The following is a 13,159-nucleotide window of genomic DNA, read 5'->3' as shown; positions in this document are numbered from 1 at the left end:
GAGGGGATGGATGTGTGACGATACATGGAACCAGGGAAGGAACCTTCAGATCTGCTTCCTGGGTGAGGATCAAGGGAAGGTTTTTCTCCTTCTTGTGCTTTTTCTCTCACTCTAACGACCTTAATTGTGTTTATAAGAAAATACCCCAGATTGTCAAAATAAAAATGGAGGACTTTGCTGAAAGTGAGGGTATATTTGTTTCTCTCTCCCATCCATCTCTACGCCCACCTCCCCCCCCCACACATACCCACACAGCTCTAGTTTCTTGGTGCTTTTTCCTTCATTACTCAAGTCCATTTCATTTTAGTTCTTGAAGTTAAAATGTGATTTCAAGGAGCAAAATAGTAGAAGTTCGGAGAGTTTTGCATCTCTCCTCATTGTTGAAGAGAACCGCAAGTGTATGTGCTTCTTTTGTGACATTGTTACTGGATTCCATGGATCCTACTCAAACTTGATACTGAGTGATAATTTCAAGTGGCAAATACACAAAGGATTCATAAGGATGTACTACATCACTTTCTGAAGTTATTTTTAATGTTAAGTATCCAATTTATCATATGTATTTCCTTTTTTCCTCCCTTGACACAATTGTAATTTTTTTTGAAAGTGAAAGTCACTCAGTCGTGTCCGACTCTTTGGGACCCCATGGATTGTAGCCCGCCAGGCTCCTCTGTCCATGGGATTCTCCAGGCAAGAATACTGGAGTGGGTTGCCATGCCCTCCTTCAGGGGAATCGTCCCTACCCAGGGATCGAACCTGCCATCTCTTACGTCTCTCCTGCTTTGGCAGGCAGGTTCTTGACCACTAGCAAAAGGCACTATTAATTGTTCATCGGAAACTAGTGAAGTTCTTGAAACAAATCTCTCTGGGAAGCTGTTTTTATTCTAAGGGTGCTGCTGCTGTCCTTGTTTATTTTTGGAGCTCTCATTTCTCTTCAGATTTGTGTATCAGGCTTATGAGAAATGTAATTTATTTCAGAAACACATTGTGGCCTTGGCCCAAAATATGCCATTACCATTTGACTCTAAATGATTCCCCCCGCCCCTGCAAATATTTAAAACCTTTTCTTTTATAGACAGACATTTGCTATCTTAGATTTTTTATATTAAAGAGTTATCTATTAAATGCCAAATTATAATTGAAATAAAAGTGAAATATATCACAAATCATAAAGATACTCATGGTTTGGGTTAAATTTCATACTTAAGTATCAAAGGATGTATGTCTCTGATGAAATTATGGAAATCCTGTTATAAGAAAAATACTACTTTAACCTAGATGTACACGATTTAAATTCTCAAGGTTTCTCAGTATCTCCCATATGTAATTTTTTTTAAGGAGACAGACATATTGTAGAAATAAAGAAGTATGTCTAATGAGAAAGATTGAGTTCAGTTCAGTCGTTCAGTCGTGTCTGACTCTTTGTGACCCCATGGACTGCAGCAGGCCAGGCCTCCCTGTCCATCACCAACTCCTGGAGTTTACTCAAACTCATGCCCATTGAGTCGGTGATACCATCCAACCATCTCATCCTCTATCGTCCTCTTCTCCTCCTGCCCTCAATCTTTCCCAGCATCAGGGTCTTTTCAGATGAGTCAGCTCTTTGCATCATGTGGCCAAAGTATTGGAGTTTCAGCTTCAACATCAGTCCTTCCAATGAACATTCAGGACTGATTACCTTTAGGATGGACTGGTTGGATCTCCTTGCAGTCCAAGGGACTCTCAAGAGTCTTCTCCAACACCACAGCTCAAAAGCATCGATTCTTCGGCGCTCAGCTTTCTTTATAATTCAACTCTCACATCCATACATGATTACTGGAAAAACCATAGCTTTGACTAGATGGACCTTTGTTGGCAAAGTAATATCTCTGCTTTTTAATATGCTGTCTAGGTTGGTCATAACTTTCCTTCCAAGGAGTAAGTGTCTTTTAATTTCATGGCTGCAGTCACCATCCAAAAAAATAAAGTCTGACGCTGTTTCCACTGTTTCCCCATCTATTTGCCATGAAGTGATGGGACCAGATGCCATGATCTTAGTTTTCTGAACGTTGAGCTTTAAGCCAACTTTTTCACTCTCCTCTTTCACTTTCATCAAGAGGCTCTTTAGTTCTTCTTCGGTTTCTGCCATAAGGGTGGTGTCATCTGCATATCTGAGGTTATTGATATTTCTCCCAGCAATCTTGATTCCAGCTTGTGCTTCCTCCAGCCCAGCGTTTTTCATGATGTACTCTGCATATAAGTTGAATAAGCACGGTGACAATATACAGCCTTGACATACTCCTTTTCCTATTTGGAACCAGTCTTGTTCCATGTCCAGTTCTAACTGTTGCTTCCTGACCTGCATACAGATTTCTCAGGAGGGGGGTCAGGTGGTCTGGTATTCCCATCTCTTTCAGAATTTTCCAGTTTGTTGTGATCCACATAGTCAAAGGCTTTGGCATAGTCAGTGAAGCAGAAATAGATGTTTTTCTGGAACTCTCTTGCTTTTTTCAGTGATCCAGAGGATGTTTTCAATTTGAAAGATTCAGAACATTGTGCATTTTTAACTATTAAGCAAAATCTTATATCTACATTATTGCCCATTAAGAAAAGCTTCCTTCACATTTATTTCAACTATTATTTTGAATAGTTTTACTCATTGAGCAGAGATTTTTATAGTATAAAAACCAGAGTAATAAATTCCCAATAGGTAAAAGACCACTTGTGTGTGTCTTATTTTTTCACTTATTATTTTGAAATAATTTTAAACTGACAGAAAAATTACACAGATAGTTTAAAAGATCCTTTATAGCCTTCCACTAGTGTCCCCTGTTAACATTTTTGCCATATATATTTATCTTTCTACACACACACAGACACACACACACATATATATGTATAGTTGTGTTTGATTCTGCAACCCCATGGACTGCAGCACACCAGGCTTCCCTGTCCATCACTATCTCCCAGAGCTTGCTCAAACTCATGTCCATCAAGTCGGTGATGCCATCCAACCATCTCATCCTCTGTCGCCCCCTTCTCCTCCTGCCTTCTATCTTTCCCAGCATCAGAGTCTTTGTAAGGAGTCAGCTGTTTGCACCTGGTGGCCAAAGTATTGGAGTTTCAGCTTCAGCATCAGTCCTTCCAATGAATATTCTGGATTGATTACCTTTAGGATTGACTGGTTTGATTTCCTTGCGGTCCAAGGGATGGACTCTCAAGCGTCTTTTACAACGCCACAGTTCAAAAACATCAATTTTTTGACGCTTAGCTTTCTTTATGGTCCAACTGTCACATCCCTGCATGACTACTGGAAAAACCCACACGTATATACTATTTTTTGAACTGTTTAATACTAAGTTTTTTCCTTTAAAGCAAGGACTCTTCTACCTAACTATAGTACTTCAAATCAAAGTCAGGAAAACAATATTGATAAAATTCTACCATTTAATCCACAAACCCCATTCATATGTCACAAATTGGTCCAAAATGTCTTTATTATAATCCTTTCCTTTATGGTCTAGGGCCCAGTCCAGGATGATGCATGTGTTTAGTTATGTTTTCCCTTCAGTCTTCCTCAAATCTGGAGGACTTCTCAGTTTTTCCTTTTCATAAATTTGTTTTGTTTTATGACCTTGACATATCTGAAGAGTGCTGGTCAGTTGCTTTGTAAGTAGCCCTTCCTTTGAATTTGTCTGATGTTTCCTCATGACTAGGTTCAGGTTACAGGTTTTTGACAGGAATACCAGAGAAGTAAATGAAGCTGTGTTCTCTGTATATATAAGAAAGTATGTAACAGTCAATTTTCCCCATTACTGGTGATGTTAATTTTTCACAGTTGGTTATGTTTCCAAGGTTTCTCCGCAGTCAGTCAGTATTTCGTGGGGAGCTACTTTGAGACTATGTCAATATCCTGTTCTTTATAAATATTTATCCTCTAGCTTTAGCATCTGTGGATGATTCTTATCTGAATAAGTTCTTGCCAAAATGGTGATTTTCTAATTAAACTGTGGCTTCTGTGTTTACTTGGCATTCTAGTGTAAGCACTTTCTCTTCACCTTCATTTGTTTATTCATTGTTTATGTCATTGTGGAACATGGATTCTGTTTTGTAATCTATAGATGATCGTGATTCATTTTGATTCTACACAGTGCTCTCAGTAATTTTCAAGCTTCTGTGCTCTTGACATAGTCTCGGGTTCTTTTTTTTTTTTGTAATTGTGGTTAAAAAAAACATTAAATTTACCATGTTAACCTTTTTTAAGTGTTCAGGTTCAGTAATGTTGAGTACATTCACATGATTGTGCAGCAGATAGTGACCTTTTTCATCCTGCAACACTGAAACTCTATACCCACTGAACACTAATTTCGTCTCCTGCCTCCCCCCTCCCCTCCCCCAGCCTTTGGTAATCACTTCCCTACTTTCTGTTTCTATGATTTTGATTGCTTTATGTACTTAATGAGTGGAACCATACAGCATTTGTCCTTCCGTGAGTGGCTTATTTGACTCAGCATACTGTCCTCAAGGTTCATCCATGTTGTAGCATGTGACAGGATTTCCATCCTTTTAAAGGCTGTATATTATTTCATTGTATGGCTGTACCACATGTTCTTTATTCATTCATTTATCTTTGAACATTTGGGTTGTTTCCACCACTTGTTTCTTGTGAGTCATGCTGGCATGAACATGGGTGTACAGATAACTCTTGAGATCCTGCTTTCTTGGATATATATCCAAGGAGGTTGCTGGGTCATATGGTAATTGTGTTTCTAATTTTTTGAGGCATTTCTATACTTATTTCCTTAATGGCTGTACATCCCCATGGTTCTTTGAGCACTTTATTACTTTGAGTCACCACAAGATGTTTCAGGCTCCATCTTGAATTTTCATTACTGCAGTCCTGGGATCAGCCATTTTTCTGGAGTCCTGGTTCACCCTAGTGGAGAATGTCATTTAGAACCAAGATCTGGGTGCTGTGTTGTATGCCTTGTCTCAGTGCCATCACTGCTGCCAGGTCCTCTCAGTGTACAGTTAGGAAATACCTACCTCTCTGCTTGTTTCCTCATCATCCATCTCTCATATGAAAAACCCTAAGTTCACACTGACCTGCATCCAGTTCCACTTCTACTCCACAAGATTTAGTCTAGCTTTCCCTCTCTTTGTATTTGTACCTCCTTTGTGCTCAGTCACTTCAGTTGTGTTTGACTCTTTGTGACCTCATGGACTGTAGCCTGCCAGGCTCCTCAGTCCATGGAGTTCTCCAGGCAAGAATATTGGACTGGGTTGCCATTCCCTTCTCCAGAGGATCTTCCTGACCCAGGGATCGAACCCAGGTCTCCCGCATTGCAGGAGGATTCTTTATCATCTGAGCTACCAGGGAAGCCCAAGAATACTGGAGTGGGTAGCCTATCCCTTCCCCAGGGGATCTTCCCATCCTGGGAATCGAACCAGGGTCTCCTGCATTGCAGGTGGATTCTTACCAGCTAAGCTACGAGGGAAGCCCTAATCTTCAGGACAGCCACTTACTTGTTCACTTCCCTGTGGTTAATCAGTTTTTGACCACACAGCTGGCTGCTTTGCTTCAAGCCCCCTGCACACAGCTGTCACAAAGATGGGGATTCTTTCCGTTCCTCGATCTGTGGCAACCCCTGCCAATTGAACCCCATTGGCTCAGATGGCATTGCCACTGGTGTTCTGTTCCAGTTCACGTGATGGTCCAGCAATGGTGAAATGGCACAGTTTCCAAAGGTTTCTACTTGGAACGGAACTTGATAGTCTTTGGGTATTTGTCTTGGTTATTTTGCTACAATATTTTCCTCATTATTTTCTAGAGTTAAATCAAAGTAATGATCACTGTGGAGTGGGGTTAGTGGAGAATATGAACACAAAGAAGGTGGAAACCCAGTCTTGGGAGTAACAGGTATGGCGGGAGAATATACACAGTGGCGATCACCCTCCAAAGCGCCATCTGATCTAAACACAGCCGTTACAGATCGTAAGTTCTGCGTTAATATTATTTTATAACTGTCCTTGCAAAAAACTTTGCCTGTCAGTTCATTTGGATCATCCACCCCCTTAACTCTTAAGCTTTAGGAGTGTCAGGAGCAAGTTCCCTCTATTGAGTGCTGAGATGTTCTTTTGTTAAACAGTCGGTTATTCTTCCTTCTTAATGGTTTGGAGTGGGAGGAATAATATCATGCCCCTGGACAAGTGATTTTTTAGTAAGTTCAAGATGGAGTCCAGTTACATAACAAATGTGGGACCCTGTATGATACTTATGAGAACTTAATCCTACCCATGGAAAATGGAGATTATAGAGATTTGGTTCACCTAATGGGAATCATTGCTCAAGTGCCGTTTCACTAAAAATAATAATAACTGAGCCCCTGCCTAGTAGCTGACACTCAGTAATTTCTTTGTACCAAGTACTGTACCAAGTATTGGGTTGGCCAAAAAGTTCATTTGGGTTTTGCCATAAGATATTACGGGAAAAGCCAAATGAACATTTTGGCCAACCTACTACTTTGCATGCATTGTCTCATTCAATCCTAATTATCATGGGCAGAACAGATACTGTAATTAACCCTATTTTATTGACGTGGAAACTGAAGCTTATGGCCTGTTGTCAGCCTCCCAATTCTCACATATAATAGGCGTTACAGTGTATACTAGTTTTGACACATCATTAGAGTTCTTTAGTTTTGGGGTACCTCTTTGTGTGGATTGGGCCTGTTCCTTTAAATCTTGTTCTTCATTTGCTAAATCGTCTCTGACTCTTTGAAACCGCATGGATTGGAACACCAGGCTTCCCTGTCCTTCACTATCTCCTGGAATTTGCTCAAATTCACACTCATTGAGTTGGTGATGCCATCCAACCATCTAATCCTTTGTCGCCCCCTTCTCCTTCCCTCCATCTTTTCCAGCATCTGGGTGTTTTCCAGTGCATCGGCTGTTTGCATCAGGTGGCCAAAGTATTGGAGCTTCAGCTTCAGCATCAGTCCTTCTAATGAATATTCAGAGTTGATTTCCTTTAGGATTGGCTGGTTGGATCTCCTTGCTGTTCTTTAAATCTTAGCACTTCAAATATATGGGGATGGTAAAAGTACCATCACCTAGGGTTGCATGGGGATTAAATGATGTGAATCTTGAAAGCACGTGGAGTGTCTGGCACATGGTAAGCACCTCACTATGTGATTATTTAGTGCCACTTTTACATCCATTGCCTCATTCAATCTTTATTACAACCCTAAAGGCTAGATATCACCTCATTTTCACAAAAACAGAAACTGACTCTCGGGGGTCTAAGTGGTTTATTCAAAGCCACATGGCTGATCAATAGTGAACTGGGTGCTTTTACCACTTGATCTATAAAAAGTGCTCTAATATTTTATCCTTTTAGCTTCTAGATAGGGATCCTTTAAAGTAACTTCTAATATATTACAGTTTACTTTAAATAACAGTGGAATTTTCACCATATGACCTAATGTAGATCAAAGACATTTTTATCTTCAGATATTTTCTAGGACAGTTTAAATGCAGCAGATTTTCTGATTTGATCAAAGTGATAATGCATTAATCTAAGTACTGAATCTTTTGTCTTTATTGCTGACTTTATGCTATTCCCCATAGAATTACAGAAAAGTCTTCTCTTGGTCAAAATGAGAAAATCCACAGGCTGCTTGAGAATCTTGGAACATATTTTTCTAGAAATGCTTATATACTGATTTCAAAAAGCCATCTAACACTTTCCCATAAGATCTTTATGGATAAGACAGAGAGATGGGGGTTGGGTTAGGATTTAGTCAAGTGGGTTTGTCCAAGGTCAGTTCTAAAGGCTGCCCACTGATAGACACACAGAGGTCTGAATCTGCAGGCTCTGTCCTCGTCTTCCCAGGTGGCACAGTGGTGAAGACTCCACCTGTCAGTGTAGGAGATGCCAGAAGCACCGGTTCAATCCCTGTGTGGGGAAGATCCCCTGAAGTAGGCAAAGGCAACCCACTCCAGTATTCTTGCATGAAAAATTCCGTGAACAGAGGAGCCTGGGGTCGCAAAGAGTCAGATGCGACTAATCAACTAAACACACATGCATATCCCCATCTTACCTTACATGACATTTTTATAAATTTTCTGGTTGAGGATATTGGTGGTAGGTTAAGACAATTGCAAATGACCTGCCACCCAAAGAAATAGCTCTTGAATGAGAAGACAACATTGATACCTCAAAGCATCCTGATAAGTTTGGACTGTGGTAGAACCTGAGAAAATGAAATTTCATCTGTCTTTTCAATCCAATGGCACAAATATATAATGGAGAGAAAAAGCCTAGCCTAGAATGCTAGGTTTATAAGAAAGCATTTCACCAGACAGTAAGCTGAGTATAAAGATAGCTGCCAGAAAAAGTGATGACTAAGGGCCATACTACTAATAGACTCATGGACTTTTTAATTACTAAGACACTCTGAAAGAAGTGAAAGTGAAGGTGGCTCAGTTGTGTCCGACTCTTTGCCACCCCGTGGACTATACAGTCCATGGAATTCTCCAGGCCAGAATACTGGAGTGGGTAGCCATTCCCTTCTCCAGGGAATCTTCCCAACCCAGGGATCGAACTCAGGTCTCCCGCATTGCTGCTGGATTCTTTACCAGCAGAGCCACGAAGGAAGCCCAAGAATACTGGCATAGGTAGCCCATCCCTTCTCCAGGGGATCTTCCTGACCCAGGAATTGAACTGGGGGCTCCTGCCTTGCAGGTAGATTCTTTACCAGGTGAGCTATAAAGATTCTGATAGGCCTGGTATGTCATTCTACTGCTGAAATCACACCTAGTTCAGTAAACATTTTCCCCCCTTCCCCCTTTTACACTTTTCCCCTCTAATAAGTAATAAATGCACGTTATAGGAAATTTAGAGAGTATAGAAAAGCATAAAGAAACAAAAAGGCCCATACTAAATGCAGTACTTTTATCATTTTGGCCCCTTTCCATCTTTCTCAACAAAATGTTTATGTAATTATGTGTACAATTTTGCATTTGTCTTTAGAGAAAAATTTCCTATGTTTGTAAACATCTTTTCATGGCTGCAAATATTCCATCATATGGCTGTATCATTATTTACTTAGCTCTTCCCAGTTTTTGGATGGTTTCCAATTTGCTCTATAATCTGAAATGCAAACAGATTTATTCAAAAGTCATGCTTCATGGTGATATTCGTACTAGCACATAATTACAAACAGCCTAAGTATCACTTTTTAAAGACATTGATATCTGAATGAGGCCCAGAGGAGAGTAGCTTTATATCCAGCTCTCTTTCTTTGGAGAAGCAAAATAAGTCTTCAACATTTAACAACTAAGTGAGAGTGTCAGTAGTATACCCACCACCAATCCTCAAACATAACTGTTCTAAGAATTCGCTTCCAGTGCCAACATCTTCTATGTAATTATTTATGTCAATCTTTCCTTCTCTTGCTGCTTTTTTCACCCTCGAGGTTTCTCTCTCAAAATTTATAGATCACATTTGACATTGATCATTCTGGGGGAGACAGAACAAATTTTTTAAAAGATTTGTTATAACTTTTATTCTCTTCATTACCATATTATAAACTAATAATTATTAAAAATATGTTTCACAGTGGGAAAAAGAGCACATGAGCAATTGTACAAAACTTGCCCACAGATATCAGCCTCTAAGCCTCTAGCTTCCTTCTAGAGGAAGCCTCTAGCTTCCCTGAATCACCAGGGAAGTACCCACACCATGGCATATTTTTTTTGCTGTTGCTTAGTTGACAAGTTGTGTCTGACTCTTTTGCAACCCCATGGACTGTAGCTGGTCAGGTTGCTCTGTCTGGGATTTTCCAGGCAATAATACTGGAGTGGGTTGCCATTTCATTCTCCAGAGGATCTTTGCTAACCCAGGGGATCAAACCTGACTCTCTTGCATTAGCAGGCAGGTTCTTTATCACTGAACCTCCAGGGAAGCTTGTGGAATGTATGTGTGTGTGTGCGTGTGTGTGTGTGTGGTGTGTGGCCTCCAGGGAAGCTTGTGGAATGTGTGTGTGTGTGTGTGTGTGTGTGTGTGTGTGTGTCTCAGTTGTGTCCCATTCTTTGCAACTCCATGGACTGTAACCTGCCAGACTCCTCTGTCCATGGAATTCTCCAGGCCAGAATACTGGAGTGGCTAGCTGTTCCCTTCTCCAGGGGATCTTCCCAACCCAGGGATCAAACCCAGGTCTCCCACATTGCAGGCGGATTCTTTACTGTCAGAGCCAACAGGGAATATTTAGCACCCATTTAAAAAAAATAATTCTGGTTGATACATTGATATCAATGTATCAATGAGGGGGCAGGAGAAGAAGGGGGCGACAGAAGATGAGATGGTTGGACTCAATGGACATGAATTTGATCAAATTCCAGGAGATAGTGAAGGACAGGGAAGCCTGGCATGCTGCAGTCCATGGGGTCGCAAAGAGTCAGACATGACTTAGTGACTGAACAACAACAACATTGATATTACCTACTGATCTGGAAAGATGTTCACATTAATTAAAATGACAAAAAAAGTTGCAGGATAATATATAAGATATGACAACATTTTTTGAAACCATGTATGCAGATGGCTGAGGGAAGATTTTATCCTAGGTCTGCACTGAAGATGAAAAATTTCCGTTTTCAGCTTATGAATTTCACTAATTTGTTTCTTTTGCCTCAGTGAGTACTCAGTCTGAAAGGACAGTTTTGTGGATGTCACAGGAAAACTCCCACCTCCCCTTTCCTCAGCAATCCTCAGTGCACTATACACAGGAGCTGCAGAGAGTCAGTAGGGGAGGTGAGGAGGGGGAAGGGAGGAGGAGGAGAGAGCAGGAAGGAGAAAGGCTGCATGGAGGTGTTTCTCCTGAAACATCACTGCCCTTGGCTTTCATTGCCCTTCCTTTGTCCACTCTTGCAGTGCATGGACCCCTGTCCATCCATCGAGGCCCACCTCATTTCCACCATATGATGCATTGCCCTTGAACGATGCTACAGTCTGGACTAGTTCTGATGTTAAGTGTGGTTTCAGGCAACACGTTTAAGAACAGGTACATTTGGTTTGGTGTATTTTGGGTCTTGTCCTCAGCATGGCCACCCAAAATGGATGACAAAGCATGATGAGTGAGGACCAACGAGTCTCAGTGTAGGAAGAACACTGACTAGAGGTTTGGAAAGATGGATATTGTCACTTTCTCGGGGACCCTGGCCTAGTCTCTGATCCTTTGTGATCCTCAGTTTATTTATCTGTAAAATGGACCAGGGGTGAGATTAGTCAGGATAATTTACAAGACCATGCCTACCTTATGATTTTACCACTCAAGTAAGCATAGTGTGGTGCTTAGGGTGTGACATTCAGTTTTTTTTTAGATCCAGGGCACTGTGGGAAAGAGGTAATAAAAGCAAGACCTGGCAAATGAAGCCTTTCTGATCCCCACAGCTCTCATCTTCCACCAGCACCCCCCTGCTCATTCTCATTACCATTAGAACCCAGTGGGTAGAAAACAAATATCACATTAATTCAGCCCATTGCTCTCAGCAAAGGGGAAAACTGCTCACGTAATTTTAGTACTTCTGACCAACATCCCTTTGTTGAAAGGATTTACTGTAGATCTCCTCAAACCTGAATTGCAGAAAATCTTTCTTGTACAAATGGCTATCCCCTGGAGGTATGTTCATATTGAAACCACATTTTGTTCATAATAAATTGGTTTTATTAGTCGTTTTCAATGGAGGGAAACCTAATACCTTCTACCTAATATCTAATCTTAAAAAGGGTAATTAGTTGGAGTTATTAAAAACTCACCATCCAACAGATTTTTGAAAACTCGTGCAGAGCTTCAGAAAACATTAATTCCTTTTTCGTTTGCAAAATAACCTAAGCAAATGAGATATTCCTTAGAAATAAGAGAAGTCCCATAAAGAACGATGGAGGTGATAAATCTTTAATGCTCTGGGTATTCTAACTCCCTATTCTCAGCCTGAACTAGGGGATAGAATCTAAAGGAGACACATTAAAATTTGAGGGAAATGAAATATATTTAATTCATCTATATCTATCTATAGAAAAAAATGAGGACCTCAAAGAATGGAAAGAAATATGAAAGAGGGGTTTTTTATTGGGAGGAATTAGGCTAAGAAAGGACTTGATTTGGAGAAATTATTTTCTAAAAAATACACTGTAATGCAACTGAAAGATGATTTGATTAGAAAAATAACCCTAAGAGCAATTCATACCCCATATAATGCTTATGGAATTGTTCCCATCCACTCTGGAGCAATCTGTGGCTTCTGGAAAAATCTGTGGTCAGAAAATTTAGAGAAATGAGTGATGCCTATCATTACATCTTCTCTTAGTCTATTGACTGTTCATCCTTAAGATACCCCCAAAGTAGGGCTAGTGCAAGTCAGAATCATTTATGAAAAGCCAACCACATGCAGGGTGCTGGACTAGTCACTCTGGGGAAAAAAGAAATAAGGTGCCATCCCTGGCATTAAATTGTCATTGTTCCATTGCTAAGTCGTGTCCAACTCTTTGTGACCCATGGACTGCAGCACACCAGGCTCCCCTGTCCTCCACTGTCTCCTGGAGTTTGCTCAAATGCCAGTAATGCCATCTAATCGTGTCATCCTCTGCTGCCCCCTTCTCCTTTTGCCTTCAGTCTTTCCCAGCATCAGGGTCTTTTTTCAATGAGTTGGCTCTTCCCATCAGGTGAGCCAAAGTTTTGGAGCTTCACCTTCAGCATCAGTCCTTCCAGTGAATATTCAGGGTTGATTTCCTTTAGGATTGACTGATTTGATCTCCTTGCAGTCCAAGGGACTCTCGAGAGTCTTCTCCAGCACCACAATTTGAAAGCATCGATTCTCTGGCGCTCATTAAATGGTTATATGTTTAAGAACACATGCACAGCAGTCCCTTAAATAGATCGGAGATGTATTGAATAGATCTGGGCTCCCCAGGTGGCACTAGTGGTAAAGAACTCATCTACATGCTGATGCAAGAGGCATCAGAGATACTGGTTCGATCCCTGGGTCAGGAAGATCCCCTAGAGGAGGGCAAAGCAACCCACTCCAGTATTCTTACCTGGAGAAGCCCTTGCCTGGTGGGTTACAATCCATAGGGTCACAAAAAGTCATGATTGAAGCAACTTAGCACACACACTTA

The sequence above is a fragment of the Giraffa tippelskirchi genome, chromosome 12 (genome assembly GCF_054371585.1).
Source record: "Giraffa tippelskirchi isolate mGirTip1 chromosome 12, T2T-mGirTip1v1.2.pri, whole genome shotgun sequence".
Lineage (NCBI taxonomy): Eukaryota > Metazoa > Chordata > Mammalia > Artiodactyla > Giraffidae > Giraffa > Giraffa tippelskirchi.
Note: the sequence above shows the minus strand (reverse complement) of the source record.